General features: G+C 37.3%; 1 long non-coding RNA gene and 1 other non-coding gene across 2 annotated transcripts in view; one reads left to right on the top strand and one right to left on the bottom strand.

The window, feature by feature from the left end:
* The window catches only part of LOC106633909 (uncharacterized), a 124,003-nt gene that overhangs the window by 76,809 nt on the left and 30,191 nt on the right, over positions 1-17,003 (bottom strand). The gene's annotated exons all lie outside the window — the stretch shown is intronic.
* LOC112437478 (small nucleolar RNA U13) lies at positions 9,568-9,673 on the top strand. The gene has a single exon (XR_003026080.1). It is a non-coding gene; the product is annotated as a small nucleolar RNA U13 (small nucleolar RNA).

Here is a 17,003-nt window from a genome sequence, read left to right as displayed (position 1 = left end):
TCTCCCAGCAGGGGCCAAGAGACATCTCACACAGGTGGGTGCCCTTCTAGGACGAAGCTTCCAGAGGAAAGATCAGGCAGCAATATTTGCTGTTCTGCAATATTTGCTGTTCTGCAGCCTCCACTGGTTATACCCCAGCAAACAGGGTCTGGAGTGGAACTCCAGCAAACTCCAACGGACCTGCAGCTAAGAGGCCTGACTGTTAGAAGGAAAACTAACATCAACAAAAAGGACATCCACACCAAAACCCCATTTGTAGGTAACCAACGTCAAAGACCAAAGGTAGATAAAAACAAAAAGATGGGGAGGAACCAGAGCAGAAAAGATGAAAATTCCAAAAAACAGAGGGCCTTTTCTCCTCCCAAGGATCACAGCTCCTCACTAGCAATGGAACAAACTGGACAGAGAATGACTTGATGAGTTGACAGAAGTAGGCTTCAGAGGGTCGATAATAACAAACTTCTCCGAGCTAAAGGAGCATGTTCTAGCCCATCACAAGGAAGCTAGAAACCCTGAAAAAAGGTTTGTCAAATGACTAACTAGAATAAACAGTGTAGAGAAGACCTTAAATGACCTGATGGAGCTGAAAACCATAGTACGAGAACTTCGTGATACACGCACAAGCTTCAATAGCCGATTCAATCAACAGGAAAAAAGGATACCACTGATTGAAGATCAAATTAATGAAATAAAGCAAGAAGGCAAGATTAGAGAGAAAAGAATAAAAAGAAATGAACAAAGCCTCCAAGACTATGTGAAAAGACCAAATCTACGTTTGACTGTGTACCCGAAAGCAATGGGGAGAAATGAATCAAGTTAGAAAACATTCTTCAGGATATTATCCAGGAGAACTTCCCCAACCTAGCAAGGCTGGCCAACATTCAAATTTAGGAAATATAGAGAACACCACAAAGATACTCCTTGAGAAGAGCAACCCCAAGACACCTAATTATCAGATTCACCAAGGTTGAAATGAAGGAAAAAATGTTAAGGGCAGCCAGAGAGAAAGGTCAGGTTACCCACAAAGGGAAGCCTATCAGACTAACACCTGATCTCTCAGCAGAAACCCTACAAGCCAAAAGAGAGTGAGGGCCAATATTCAACATTCTTAAAGAAAAGAATTTTCAACCCAGAATTTCATATCCAGCCAATCTAAGCTTCATAAGTGAAGGAGAAATGAAATCCTTTACAAACAAGCAAATGCTGAGAGATTTTGTAACCACCAGGCCTGCCTTCCAAGAGCTCCTGAAGGAAGCACCAAACATAGAAAGGAAAAGCCAGTACCAGCCACTGCAAAAACATGCCAAATTGTAAAGGCCATCAGTGCTATGAAGAAATTGCATCAATTAATGGGCAAAATAGCCAGCTAACATCATAATGATAGGATCAAGTTCACACATAACAATATTAACCTTAAATGTAAATGGGATAAATGCCTCAATTAAAACACACAGACCAGGCTGGGCACAGTGGCTCACACCTGTAATCCCAGCACTTTGGGAGGCTGAGGCAGGCAGATCACGAGGTCAGGAGATCGAGACCATCCTGGTTAATATGGTGAAACCCCATCTCTACTAAAAATACAAAAAATTAGCCAAGTGTCATGGCAGCCACCTGTAGTCCCAGCTACCTGGGAGGCTGAGGCAGGAAAATGGCATGAACCTGGGAGGTGGAGCTTGCAGTGAGCCGAGATCACACCACTGCACTCCAGACTGGGTGACAGAGCGAGACTCTGTCTCAAAAAAAAAAGAAAAAAGACACAGACTGGCAAATCAGATAAAGAGCCAAGACCCATCAGTGTGCTGCATTCAGGAGACCCACCTCATGTGCAAAGACACATATAGGCTCAAAATAAAGGGATGGAGGAAGATCTACCAAGCAAATGGAAAGGAAAAAAAGCAGGGGATGCAATCCTAGTCTCTGATAAAACAGATTTTAAACCAACAAAGATCAAAAGAGACAGAAGGCCATTACATAATGGTAAAGGGATCAATTCAACAAGAAGAGCTAACTATCCTAAATATATATGCACCCAATACAGGAGCACCCAGATTCATAAAGCAAGTCCTTAGAGACCTACAACGAGACTTAGACTCCTACACAATAATAATGGGAGACTTTAACACCCCACTGTCAATGTTAGATCAATGAGACAGAAGGTTAACAAGGATATCCAGGACTTGAATTCAGCTCTGCACCAAGCGGACCTAATAGACATCTACAGAACTCTCCACCCCAAATCAACAGAATATACATTCTTCTCAGCACCACATCACACTTATTCTAAAATTGACCACATAAATGGAAGTAAAGCACTCCTTAGCAAATGTAAAAGAACAGAAATCACAACAAACTGTCTCTCAGACTACAGTGCAATCAAATTAGAACTCAGGATTAAGAAACTCACTCAAAACTGCACAACTACATGGAAACTGAACAACCTGCTCCTGAATGACTACTGGGTAAATAATGAAATGAGGCAGAAATAAAGATGTTCTTTGAAACCAATGAAAACAAAGACACAATGTACCAGAATCTCTGGGACAGGTTTAAAGCAGTGTGTAGAGGGAAATTTATAGCACTAAATGCCCACAAGAGAAAGCATGAAAGATCTAAAATTGACACCCTAACATCACAATTAAAAGAACTAGAGAAGCAACAGCAAACACATTCAAAAGCTAGCAGAAGGCAAGAAATAACTAAGATCAGAGCAGAACTGAAGGAGATAGAGATACAAAAAACTCTTCAAAAACTCAATGAATCCAAGGGCTGTTTCTTTGAAAAGATAACAAAATTGATAGACTGCTAGCAAGACTAATAAAGAAGAAAAGACAGAAGAATCAAATAGACACAATAAAAAATGATAAAGGGGATATCACCACCGATCCCACAGAAATACAAACTACCATCAGAGAATACTATAAACACCTCTACCCAAATAAACTAGAAAATCTAGAAGAAGTGGATAAATTCCTAGACACATGCACCCTCCCAAGAATAAACCAGGAAGAAGCTGAATCTCTGAATAGACCAATAACAGGTTCTGAAATTGAGGCAATAATTAATAGCCTACCAACCAAAAAAAGTTCAGGACCAGACAGATTCACAGCCAAATTCTACCAGAGGTACAAAGAGGAGCTGGTACCATTCCTTCAGGAACTATTCCAATCAATAGAAAAAGAGGGAATCCTCCCTAACTGATTTTATGAGGCCAGCATCATCCTCATACCAAAGCCTGGCAGAGACACAACAAAAAAAGAGAATTTTAGACCAATATCCCTGATGAACATTGATGCGAAAATCCTCAATAAAATACTGACAAACTGAATCCAGCAGCACGTCAAAAAGCTTATCCACCATGATCAAGTGGGCTTCACCCTGGGATGCAAGGCTGGTTCAACACACTCAGATCAACAAATGTAATCCATCGCAAAACAGAACCAAAGACAAAAACCACATGATTATCTCAACAGACGCAGAAAAGGCCTTCGACAAAATTCAACAGCCCTTCATGCTAAAAACTCTCAATAAACTAGGTATTGATGGAACGTATCTCAAAATAATAAGAGCTATTTATGACAAACCCACAGCCAGTATCATACAGAATGGGCAAAAACTGGAAGCATTCCCTTTGAAACCAGCACAAGACAAGGATGCCCTCTGTCACCACTCCTATTCAACATACTGTTGGAAGTTCTGGCCAGGGCAATCAGGCAAGAAAAAGAAATAAAGGGTATTCATTTAGGAAAAGAGGGTGTCAAATTGTAGCTGTTGGCAGATGACATGATTGTATATTTAGAAAACCCTATCATCTCAGCCCAAAATCTCCTTAAGCTGATAAGCAACTTCAGCAAAGCCTCAGGATACAAAATCAATGTGCAAAAGTCACAAGCATTCCTATACACCAATAACAGACAAACAGACAACCAAATCATGAGTGAACTCCCATTCACAATTGCTACAAAGAGAATAAAATACCTAGGAATCCAACTTATGTGAAGGACCTCTTCAAGGAGAACTACAACCACTGCTCAACAAAATAAAAGAGGACACAAACAAGTGGAAGAACATTCCATGCTCATGGATAGGAAGAATCAATATTATGAAAATGGCCATACTGCCCAAGGTAATTTATAGATTCAATGACATCCCCATCAAGCTACCAATGACTTTCTTCACAGAATTGGAAAAAACTACTTTAAAGTTCATATGGAACCAAAAAGAGCCTGCATAGCCAATACAATCCTAAGCCAAAAGAACAAAGCTGGAGGCATCATGCTACCTGACTTCAAACTATACTACAAGGCTACAGTAACCAAAACAGCATGGTACTGGTACCAAAACAGATATATAGACCAATGGAACAGAACAGAGGCCTCAGAAATAACACCACGCATCTACAACCATCTGATCTTTGACAAACCTGACAAAAGCAAGAAATGGGGAAAGGATTCCCTATTTAATAAATGGTGTCGGGAAAACTGGCTAGCCACATGTACAAAGCTGAAACTGGATCCCTCCCTTACACCTTATACAAAAATTAATTCAAGATGGATTAAAAACTTAAATGTAAGACCTAAAACCATAAAAAGCCTAGAAGGAAACCTAGGCAATACCATTCAGGACAGGCATGGGCAAAGACTTCATAACTAAAACATCAAAAGCAATGGCAACAAAAGCCAAAATTGACAAATGGGATCTCATTAAACTAAAGAGCTTCTGCACGGCAAAAGAAACTACCATCAGAGTGAACAGACAACCTACAGAATGGGAGAAAAATTTTGCAATATACCCATCTGACAAAGGGCTAATATCCAGAATCTACAAAGAACTTAAACACATTTACAAGAAAAAAAACAAACAACTCCGTCAAAAAGTGGGCAAAGGATATGAACAAACACTTCTCAAAAGAAGACATTTATGCAGCCAACAGACACCTGAAAAAATGCTCATCATCACTGGTCATCAGAGAAATGCAAATCAAAACCACAATGAGATACCATCTCACACCAGTAAGAATGGCAATCATTAAAAAGTCAGGAAACAACAGGTGCTGGAAAGGATGTGGAGAAATAGGAAGGCTTTTACACTGTTGGTGGGAGTGTAAATTAGTTCAACCATTGTGGAAGACAGTGTGGCGATTCCTCAAGGATCTAGGAATAGAAATACCATTTGACCCAGCCATCCCATTACTGGGTATATATCCAAAGGATTATAAATCATGCTGCTATAAAAACACATGCACACATATGTTTATTGCAGCACTATTCACAGTAGCAAAGACTTGGAACCAAGCCAAATGTTCAACAATGATAGACTGGATTAAGAAAATGTGGCACATATACACGATGGAATACTATGCATCCATAAAAAAGATGAGTTCATGTCCTTTGTAGGGACATGGATGAAGCTGGAAACCATCATTCTGAGCAAACTATCACAAGGACAGAAAACCAACACCACATGTTCTCACTCATAGGTGGGAATTGAACAGTGAGAGCACTTGGACACAGGGTGGGGATCATCACACACCAGGGCCTGTCATGGGGTAGGGGGAAGGGGGAGGGATAGCATTAAGAGATATACCTAATATAAATGACAAGTTAATGGGTGCAGCACACCAACATGGCACCTGTATACATTTGAAACAAACCTGTATGTTGTGCACATGTACCCTACAACTTAAAGTATAATAAAAAAAGTAATAAATAAAAAATAAAATAATAAAATAAAGAAATAAAAATAAAATGTGGCACATATACACCATGGAATACTATGCAGCCATAAAAAAGGATGAGTTCATGTCTTTTGCAGGGACATGGATGAAGCTGGAAACCATCATTCTCAGCAAACTATCACAAGGACAGAAAACCAAACACCACATGTTCTCATTCATAGGTGGGAATTGAACAATGAGAAAACAAGGACACAGGGTGGGGAATATCACACACTGGGGCCTGTCAGTGGGTGGGGAGCTGGGGATGGGATAGCATTCGGAGAAATGCCTAGGGTAAATGACGAGTTGATGGGTGCAGCAAACCAACATGGCACATGTATACCTATGTAACAAACCTGCATGTTGTGCACATGTACCCTAGAAGTTAAAGTATAATTTAAGATATATATATATAAATCATTCTATTATAAAGATATATGCACATGTATGTTCCTTGCAGCACTATTCACAATAGCAAAAACATGAAATCATCCCAAATACCCATCAATGATAGACTGGATAAAGAAAATGTGGTACATATACACCATAGAATACTATGCAGCCATAAAAAGGAATGTGATCATGTCCTTTGCAGGGACATGGATGGAACTGGAAGCTATTCTCCTCAGGAAACTAACACAGGAACAGAAAACCACACACCACATGTTCTCACTTATAAGTGGCAGCTGAACAATGAGAACACATGGGCACAGGGAGGGGAACAACACACACTGGGGCCTATCGAGAGTCAGGGGAGAGAGAGCATCAGGATAAATAGCTAATGCATGTGGCGCTTAATACCTAGGTGATGGGTTGATAGGTGCAGCAAACTGCCATGGCACATGTTTACCTGTGTAACAAACCTGCACCTCCTGCACATGTATCCTGGAACTTAAAACAAAATTTTTAAAAGTCAAAAAATGTATATATTAAAGGAAGTGCTTCAAGCAGTGGAAAATTATTGAAATAAAAGCTTGCATATTAAAAAAAGAATAAAAAGTGCTAGAAATGGTGTAAATATTTGGGTAAATATAAAAGACTTTCTTTTCACTTGTAAGTGTTATTACAGATAATTGACTGAAGCAAAAATTATAACAATATATTTGGGGATTTGTAACATATAAGACAAAGTATGTGCACAAAGTATGAGAGGGAGAGATTGAAGTATATTATTAAGACTCTTATATTGTGCATTAAATGATATAATATTTGAAGGTAGTCTGTGATGTTGATGTATATTTTATTTATTTATTTATTTTGAGACAGAGTCTCACTCTGTTGCCCAGGATGGAGTACAGTGGTGCGATCTCAGCTCACTGTAGCCTCTGCCTTATGGGTTCAAGCGATTCTCCTGCCTCAACCTCCCAAGTAGCTGGTACCAGAGGCACACGCCACCATGCCGAGCTAATTTTTTTTATTTTTAGTAGAAACAGTGTTTCACCATTTTGGCCAGGCTGGTCTCAAACTCCTGGCCTCAAGTGATCCACCCATCTCAGCCTCTCAAAGTGCTGGGATTACAGATGTGAGCCACTGTGCCCTGCTGTTGATATACATTGTAAGCCCTAGAGTAACTACAAGAAAGCTGTTTAAAAGGTATTTAGTTAATAAGACATTAGCAGATAAAATGGAATAGAAAAACACTCCAAAAGAAGGCTGTTTGGCTATTCTTGCATTACTATAAAGAAACACTTAAGACTGGGTAATTTATAAAGAAAAGAGATTTAATTGGCTCATAGTTCTGTAGGCTGTACAGGAAGCATGGTGCTGGGCATCTGCTCAGTTTCTGGTGAGGCCTCAGGAAGCTTTTACTTATGGTGAAAGGTGAAGCAGGAGCGGGCATATCACATGGCCAGAGCAGGAACAAGAAAGAATTGGAGTGGAGGGAGGTGCTACACACTTTTAAGCAACCATATCTTGTAAGAACTCACTCACTATTGCAAGGATAGCACCAAACCGTGAGGTGTCCACCCCCATGACTGAAACATCTCTCACCAGGCCCAACCTCCAACACTGGGGATTAAAATTCAACATGAGATTTAGAGGGGACAACATCCAAACCATATCAAAGGCCAAAAGAACGGAGATGGATAAAGAGTAAAGAGCAGATGAAGGAAATAGAAAACAAATGTCAGACAATTAGGTAGATCTAAGAAATAAAAAGAAAAATAAAAAAATTTAAATAAAAAAATCAAGATGGCAGACTTAAATCCAACTTTTTCATTTATTATATTAAATGTAAATGATCTAAATATTTTAATTAAAAGGCAGATACCAAACTAGATTTTTTAAAGCATGACCCAACTATATACTGAATTCAAAAAACTCACTTTAAATTTTAAAACACAAATAAGTATAAAAATATAGAAAAAAGATATATGATGCAAACATTAAAGATACTAAAGCTGGAGGCCAGGTGTGGTGGCTCACACCTGAAATCCTAACACTTTGGGAGGCCAAGCGGGGGAGGATTGCTTAAACCTAGGAGGTTGAGGCCAGCCTAAGCAACATGGTGAGACCTCATTGCTATAAAAAAAAAATAAAAAAAATTAGCCAGGCACACTGATGTGTGCCTGTCATCCCAGCTACTCAGGAGGCTGAGGTGGGAAAATTACTTAAGCCCAGGAGGTCAAAGCACAGTGAACTATGTTTGCACTACTGTACTCCAGCCTAGGTGACAGAGTGAGACCCTGTGTCAAAAAAAAAAAAAAAGTAATAAAGCTGGAATTGGTATGTTAATATCAAACAAAGCAAACTTTACTAATATAATTTAAAAAACAAATAAAATAATTCATAATTATAGCTGGATATTTCAACACTCTTGTCTCAATAACTGAAAGAATAAGTAGACAGTAAATCAGTGAGGCTACAAAACACTTAACACAGTCAATCAACTGAACATAATTGACATTTATAGACTGCTCCACTGAATAACTGTGGAATACATATTCCCTTTCAGGGCATATGGAAATTTCAACAAGGCAGAATATATGCTAGGTCATAAAAAAAGTTCCAATAAATGTTAAAAACTGAAATTTTGCAGAATATGTTCTCTGACTGCAGTGGAATTAAATTAGAAATCAATAACAATAAAATATCTGGAAATATTTTTAAATATTTAAAATTTTATATATTTAAAAATTTAAAAATATATTTCTAAATAATAAATGAGTAAAGAAATAAATTGCAATATTAACAAGTAAATATTTTAAACTTAATGAAAATGAGAGCTGGGCACAGTGGCATGTATCTATATTCCCAGTTACTTGGGAGGCCAACGTGGAAGAATTGCTCGAGGTCAGGAGTTAGAGGCTGGCAGTACATTATGATTGTGCTTGTGGAGACCCACTGCACTCCAGCCTGGGCAACACAGCCAAGACCTCATCTCTAAAAAATAAAATAAAACAAAATAGAAAACTTTAAAACTTAATGAAAATGAAACCCAAACATATGAATATTTGGGAAATACAGCTAAAATAGTACTTAGAAGAAAAGTTGTAGTTTAAAATCAATAATTTAAGAATCCACCTAAGAATCAGGAACTTCATATTTGCCACAGTATTGAAGATACAAATGCATAAAAATAATTATAAATCTATTTTGATGGGCACACAATATATAAAGGGGTAGTTTATAACATAAATGACAATAAAATGTGGGGCCGAGCTGTAAAGATTAGTTTTTGTATGCAATCAAGATTATGTTGGTATTGATTCAAAATATATTGTTTTATATTTAGAATATTTTATGTAATCCCCCTGATAACAATGAAGAAAATAGTTACAGAATATACACCAAAAAGAATCAAAACTTATCATTAAAATGTATATTCTGCTGTCGTTGATGGAGTGTTTATACATTTTGTAGCTCATAAGTATGGTGATTGGGTTTTCACACTCATGTATGAGATGTGCCTCTCTAAAACTTTGTTACAACATTGGCACATTACCCCATCTGATGTGTTATGGGGCGGTGTGTGTGTGTGCATATATATATATATATATATATATATATATATGAGATACTATATCAAAAATGGATAGAACCGACAGATCAATAAGCAAATAAAGGACATGAGCAACACTACAAACCAATTGGACCTAACAGACATATACAGAACACTCCATCAACAATAGCAGAATATACATTTTTCTCAAGTGTACACGGAACATTGTCCAGGGTAAACCACATGTTAGGCAAAAAAAAAAGTCTTAATAAATTTTAAAAGATTTAACTCATACCAAGTATCATTTCTGATCACAATGGAGTGAAACAAATCAATAGCAAAAGGAAAATTGGAAAATTCATAAATATGTGGAAATTAACACACTCTTAAAGAATAAATGAGCTACAGAGAAAATCAGAAGGGAAATTTTAAAATATCTTGACACAAAAAAAGAGAAAATATCTTGATACAACAGAAAATGAAAACACAATATACCAAAACTTATGAAATGTAGCAAAAGCAGTGCTAAGGGTGAAATGTATAGCTATAAATGCTAATGTTAAAAAGGAAATATCTAAAACCAACAATCTGATTTTAAACCTTAAGGAACTAGAAAAAAAAAAGAACAAACTAAACCCAAAGCTAGCAGAAGGAAGGAAATAATAAAGATTAGAGTGGAGATAAGTAAAAATAGAGAATAGAAAAACAATAGAGAAAATCAATAAAACCAAAAGTTGATTCTTAAAAAAAATCAATAAAATTGACACACCTTTATCTAGATTGACTAAGAAAAAAATAGAGAAGATTCTAATTGCTAAAATCAAAAGTAAAAATCACAAATAATTTTTATTTGAGTACACATTGAAATATTTTGAATATAGAGGGTTAAATAGAATACATTGTTTAAAAAATTTAAACTGTTAAAACTAATAAACTAAACAAACTAATTCAGCAATGTTGCAGGATACAAAATCAACACACGACAATTAGTTGCATTTCTACATATTAACAATGAACAATCAGAAAAGGAAATTAAGAAAGTAATCCCATTTACAACAGCATCAAAAATAATAAAATACTTAGAAATAAATTTAACCAAGGAGACCAAAGACTTGTACACCAAAAACTACAAAATATTACTAAAAGAAACTAAAGAAGATACAAATAAACAGAAATGAAGTCCATATTTATGATTGGAAGATTTAATCTTGTTAAAATGTCTAGACTGACCAAAGCTATCCTCAGATTCAATGCAATCCCTATCAAAATCCCAATGACATTTTTTCATAAATATAAAAAAAACTTGACATAAAATCTTAAAGGACCCCCAAATGGCCAAACAATCTTGAAAAAAAAAGGCCTCATACGTCCTGACTTCAAAACATATTACAAAGCTACAATAACCAAAAAAGTATCTTACTGGCAGAAAGGTAGACATATAGACCAATGAAATAGAATAGAGATCCCAGAAATAAACCCTCCCATATATGGTTAAATGATTTTCTACAAGGGTTCCAGGACCAGAAGTATTAGTCCATTCTCACACTGCTATGAAGAAATACTTGAGACTGGGTAATTTATCAAGGAGAGAGGTTTAACTGGCTCACAATTCCACAGGGCTGGGGAGGCCTCAGGAAACTTACAATCAGGTCGGAAGGGGAAGCAAACATGTCCTTCTTCACATGGCAGCAGAAGCGAGAAGTGCAGAGTGAAGTGGGGGAAGCTCCTTATAAAACCATCAGATCTCCTGAGAACTGACTCACTATCAGCAGAACAACATAGGGGTAACCACCCTCATGATTCAATTACCTCCCACCGGGTGGGGATTATGGGAACTACAAGATGAGATTTGGGTGGGGGGACACAGCCAAGCCATATCACCACACAATGGAGAAAGGACAGTCTTTTCAACAAATGGTACTAGAAAAACTGGTCATCCACATGAAAAGGAATTAGGTTGGACCCTTACCTAAAACCATATGCAAAAATTAACTTAAAATGGATCAAAGACCTAAATATAAACCTTAAAACTAGAAAACCAGAAGAAAACACAAGGAGAAAGCTTTTTGACTGGATTTGCCAATAATTTCTTGGATATGAGACCAAAGCACAGGCCACAAAAGAAAAAAATAGATAAATTAGACCTCATCAAAAGTAAAAACTTTTGTGCATAAAAGACACTATCAACAGTGTGAAAAAGCAACCCATAAAATGAGAGAAAACATTTGCAAATCGTATATCTATCTGGTGTTAATGTCTAGAACATATAAATAACTCTGTATTGTATATGTATATACATGTATATATTTTTTAATTCTCTATATATTATGATGTTTTGACATCTTTAAAAAACACCTTTCTAGCTGGAGAGAGATTTTCTAGCTAGTCAATTCTTCAAGATAGCAATGGTTCCAGGATGCCTTTGACACACAAACTAACCATTCTAGACCCATGCCTCCCTGTCAGACTTGTATATCCCAAGAGGCAATATTCCTCTGACTTAATCATCCCAGGGCCAGGTGTCAGACAACCAGGACCACTCCTAGAGCCCAAAGCCCACTGAAAGTGTTTAAATTAGCCAATCCTAAACTGTTCACCCTTCCCACCTTTGTCTTTCCCATGGGAACCCCAACAAAGGCTCTGGCCTAATGGTTTTCCCTTGGCCTGTCTTCTGCCTCCTGATCACCCTGGTGTCTTTCCCATGTGGCCCTGCATGGTGTACTATGCCAATCCTCCTGTATCTAGGTGTTGTAAATATAATAACTTTTGATTTATCCTGAGCCTCTCTTGTCTCCTCTTGTGGCCCCACCGTACTGACTATATCATAAAAGAACACAAAACAAACACCTATAGCTCCACAACCCCCAAAAAAAGAACTCGATTAAAAAGCAGGCAAAGATGCAAGCCTTGGAAGCTCAACCAGGCCTGCATGAGTACACTCAGACAATTGCAAAGCGGTTCCACTCTTCTCACCATGGGGTTCACTCCCATTCCCACTATGTCCCGTCTCAGCAGGAAGAAGCCAGAGAGATCAACAGCCTTTTCCCATCTTCATAGCCTACATCTTAAGATTAAATCCCTCCAAAAGGAGGGATTGAAACTGCCTTTGCAAAATTTTGACTGAGACAGTGAAAGAGATCTAACTTAACTGACTCCATCTTGCTTCTAACCTCCAAGCTGTCCTCATTCATTCTTAGGCGTGGGCTGAAGTAACTTTGGGAGAAACTTTATAGTTTATGGTTTAAACAAGATGGTAACAGCCCTTTCCCAAAGCAGACCTCCTTCTTGCCTGGAGACTTCATTGCCTTTGTAGGACTAATATTAGCCATAAGATTAGAAATTATGGTCTAGGAGTCATGCAGCTGGGGGCTATAAGATTCTGACCCTCCCTAAACTGCTCCTAACATCAGTGCTTGAGATATTTTGCAGACCCTGCACTTAATGGATCAGTTGACACCACCCAGATCAATAAACTCATTCATCTGATCTTGTGGCCCCTACCCAGGAACTGACTCAGCACAAGAAGACAGCTTCAACTCCCTATGATTTCATCCCCAACCAATCGGCACTCCTGGCTCACTGGCCTCCCCTCACCCACCAAGTTATCCCTAAAAACTCTGCTCCCCAAATGCTCAGAGAGACTGATTTGAGTATTAATAAAATTCCAATCTCCTGCAAAAAAAAGGGGGAGTAGTGCAAAGAACTTCAGCAGATATTTCTCCAAAGGAAATACACAAATGACCAATGAGCACATGAAAAGATGTTCAACATCACTAATCGTTAGGAAAATGCAAATCAAAATCATAATGACATACTGCTTCACATCTATTGGGATGACTGTTATTAAAAATAATAAGTGTTGGTGAGGATGTGAAAAAATCAGAATGCTTCTGTATTACTGGCGGGAATGTAAAATGGTACAGCTACTCTGTAAAAATAGTATGGCAATTTCTCAAAAAAATAACTATTTTAGATTACTCGTTTAAGTGGAACAATACATTATTTGTCTTTTTATGACTGGCTTATTTCACTTGGCATAATATCCTCAAGGGTTATCCATGTTGCAGCACATGTCAGAACTCTATTACTTTTTAAGGCTGAATAATATTGCATTGTATGTATATACCACATTTGCTTTATTCATTCATCCATTAATGGATATTTGGTTTGCTTCCACCTCTATGCTGTTGTGAATACTACTGCTGTGACCATGGATATGCAAATATTTATTCAAGACATGCTTTCAATTCTTTTGGAAATATCCCCAGAAGTGGGATTTAGTGGGTCATGGTGGTCCTATTTTTAATTTTTTGAGAAACCATCATACTGTTTTCAATAGCAGTTGTACCATTTTACACTACCACCAATGGTGCACAAAAGTTCCCATTTCTCCACATCCCCTCCAATGCTTGTTATTTCTGTTTTTTAAAATAACAGCTATCCTAATGGGTGTGAGGTAATATCACATCGTGATTTAGATTTATATTTCTCTGATGTTTAGTGATATTGAATATATTTTCATATGCTTATTAGCCATTTGTATATCATCTTTGGAGAGATATCATTCAGGTATTTTGCCCATTTTTTAATTGGGTCATTTGGTTTTCTGTTGGGCTGTACAAGTTTTTTTTACATTCTGGATATCAGATATATGATTTGCAAATATTTTCTCTTGTTTGTAGGTTGCCTTTTCACTTTGTTGACTGCATCCTGCAATGCACAGAAGTTTTGATGTGGTGCCACTTGTCTATATATTAGTTGGTGGTGGTACCTCTGCATTTAGGGTCATATCTGAGAAATTATTACCAAATTTAACATCATGAAGCTTTTCTCTTATGTTTTTTTCAAGCGTTTTTAGAGTTTTGGTTCTTACACTTAGGTCTTCGATTCATTTTGAGTGAATTTTTGTATAATTTTTGTAAGAAAAGGGTCCAGACAACTTTTTATAGAGAAATTTCACGTAAGAGTGGAATTGCTGGGCCATATTATAATGAGTAACTTTTTAAGGAAATTAAAAATATGAACTATAACTATGTGTAATATTCCAGAATTTACATGTAAATGGGAAAGACATAAAATAACCAAAACAAATTTTTAAAGGATACAATTGAAAGGTTTCAGGACTCAGATTTACTGTGGAGCTACAGTAATCAATGTGGTATCACAATGGCATCAGGAGAATCATAAAGGTTAAAAAGATGAAACAGAAAGTTCAGATGTACACTCTCACACATGTCAACTGACTTTTAACAAAGGTGCCAAGGTAATTTCTTTTCAATAAGTGGTGCTGGAACAACTGCATATCATATAGGGGTCAGAAATGAGTGTTGATCCTTACCTCACACGATTCACAAAAAAATTAACTTGAAATTGATTATAGACCTACATGTAAAAGTTAGCACTATAAAGTTTATCAAAGAAAATATTGAAGATTTTGAAGTAGGCAAAAATCTTTTAGATAGGACGTAAACCATTTAAAAATTTTTGATAAATTGGGCTTCAAGACTTCATCAAAAAACACTCCTGCTTTTTTGGGGGCATGGGGTGGTTGAAGAGGACACAGTTTCACTCTCTCACCCAGGGTAGAGTGCAGTGCAGTGACACAATCATAGCTCACTGCAGCCTCAAACTCCTGGGCTCAAGCAATCCTCCCACCTCAGCCTTTTGAGTAGCTGAGACTACAGGCACATGCCACCATGTGAGCCACCATGCCCAGCCAACTCTCACTTTTCTAATGATATCAGTAACAAAATGAAAGAGAAAGCCACAGAGTGATGGAAAACATTCACAATACCTATACTTGAAAAGGGGTTGTGTCCAGCTGTAGTAAAAACTCTTACAACTCAATAATAAGAGACAAAAAAATTAAAAATGAACAAAAAATGTAAACCCTTTACCAAAAAAGATTTGTATAAATTGCCATTAAGTACATGAAAAATACACAACATCATTAGTCATCAGGAAAATACAAGTTAAAATCAAATGAGAAGATACCATAACACATGCAGTAGAATGATTAATACTAAAAAGACTGACAATATCAAGTATTGGTAAGGATATGGAGCAAGTAGAGCCCTCATACATTGCTAATAGGACTGTGAAATTTAAAATCACTTTGTAAAAGAGTTTGGCATTTTCTTTACTTATTCTACTATGAACTAGCAATTCCACTCTTAGATGTATACTTAAGAGAAATCAAAGTATATGTCCACATAAGATTGTGAACAGGAAACTTTCATGGCATCTTTACCTATATTAGCCCAAAACTGAAAACAACTCAAATGTTCACCAACAGATAAATTAATAAACAAATTGTGGTATATCTAGACAATGGAAACTCATCAGCAAAAACAAATTATACACAGTAGTCCCCTCTTATCCTTAGAGGATAAGTTCCAAGACCTCCAGTGGATGGCTGAAAGCACAGATAGTGCCGCCCTATGTAGCCTATGGTTTTTTCTATACTTGCATACCTATGATAAAGTTTAATTCACAAATTAGCCTCAGTAAGAGATTAACAACAGTAATTAATAATAAAATTGAACAACTTTAACAACACACTGTAATAAAAGTTATGTGAATGTGATATACATATATATATATGTATCACAAAATATCTTATTGTACTGTACACTGGACCAGGGGTCCCCAGCCCCGGAGCCACAGACCAGCACCCGTCTGGGGCTTGTTAGGAACAAGGCCTTACAGCAGGAGATAAGCAGAGGGCTAGCGAACATTACCACGTGAGCTTTGCCTCCTGTCAGATCAGCGGCAGCATTAGATTCTCATAGGAGCACAAACCCTGTTGTAAACTAAGCATGCAAGGGATCCAGGTTGTGTGCACCTTATGAAAATCTAATGCCTGATGATCTAAGGTGGAACAGTTTCATTGCCAAAGCAACTCCCTACACTGTCCGTGGAAAAATTGTCTGCCATGAAACCAGTCCCTGGTGCCAAAAAGGTTGGGGACTGCTGCACTAGACAAAAGGGTAATCTATTAAGTTGGTGCAAAAGTAATTGTGGTTTTTGCCATTACTTTTAGTGGCAAAAACCACAATTATTTTTGCATCAGCCTGATACATCCTGGGCAGAATGGACCAAGATAGTCCAATATTTCATCATGCTACTCAGAATAGAGAGCAATTTACAACTTATGAATTGTTGGCTGGTGGTTCATGCCTGTAATTCCAGCACATTGGGAGGGTGGGGCATGAGAATCACCTGAGCCCAGGAGTTCAAGACCAGCCTGGGTGACATGGTGAGATCCTGTCTCTATCAATAAATAATATAATAATAATAACTTATGAATTGTTTATTTCTGAAATTTTTTATTTAGTATTTTTA

This window comes from Pan paniscus, chromosome 18, assembly GCF_029289425.2.
Source record: "Pan paniscus chromosome 18, NHGRI_mPanPan1-v2.0_pri, whole genome shotgun sequence".
Classification (NCBI taxonomy): domain Eukaryota; kingdom Metazoa; phylum Chordata; class Mammalia; order Primates; family Hominidae; genus Pan; species Pan paniscus.
This window is presented reverse-complemented; position numbering and strand designations above follow the sequence as displayed.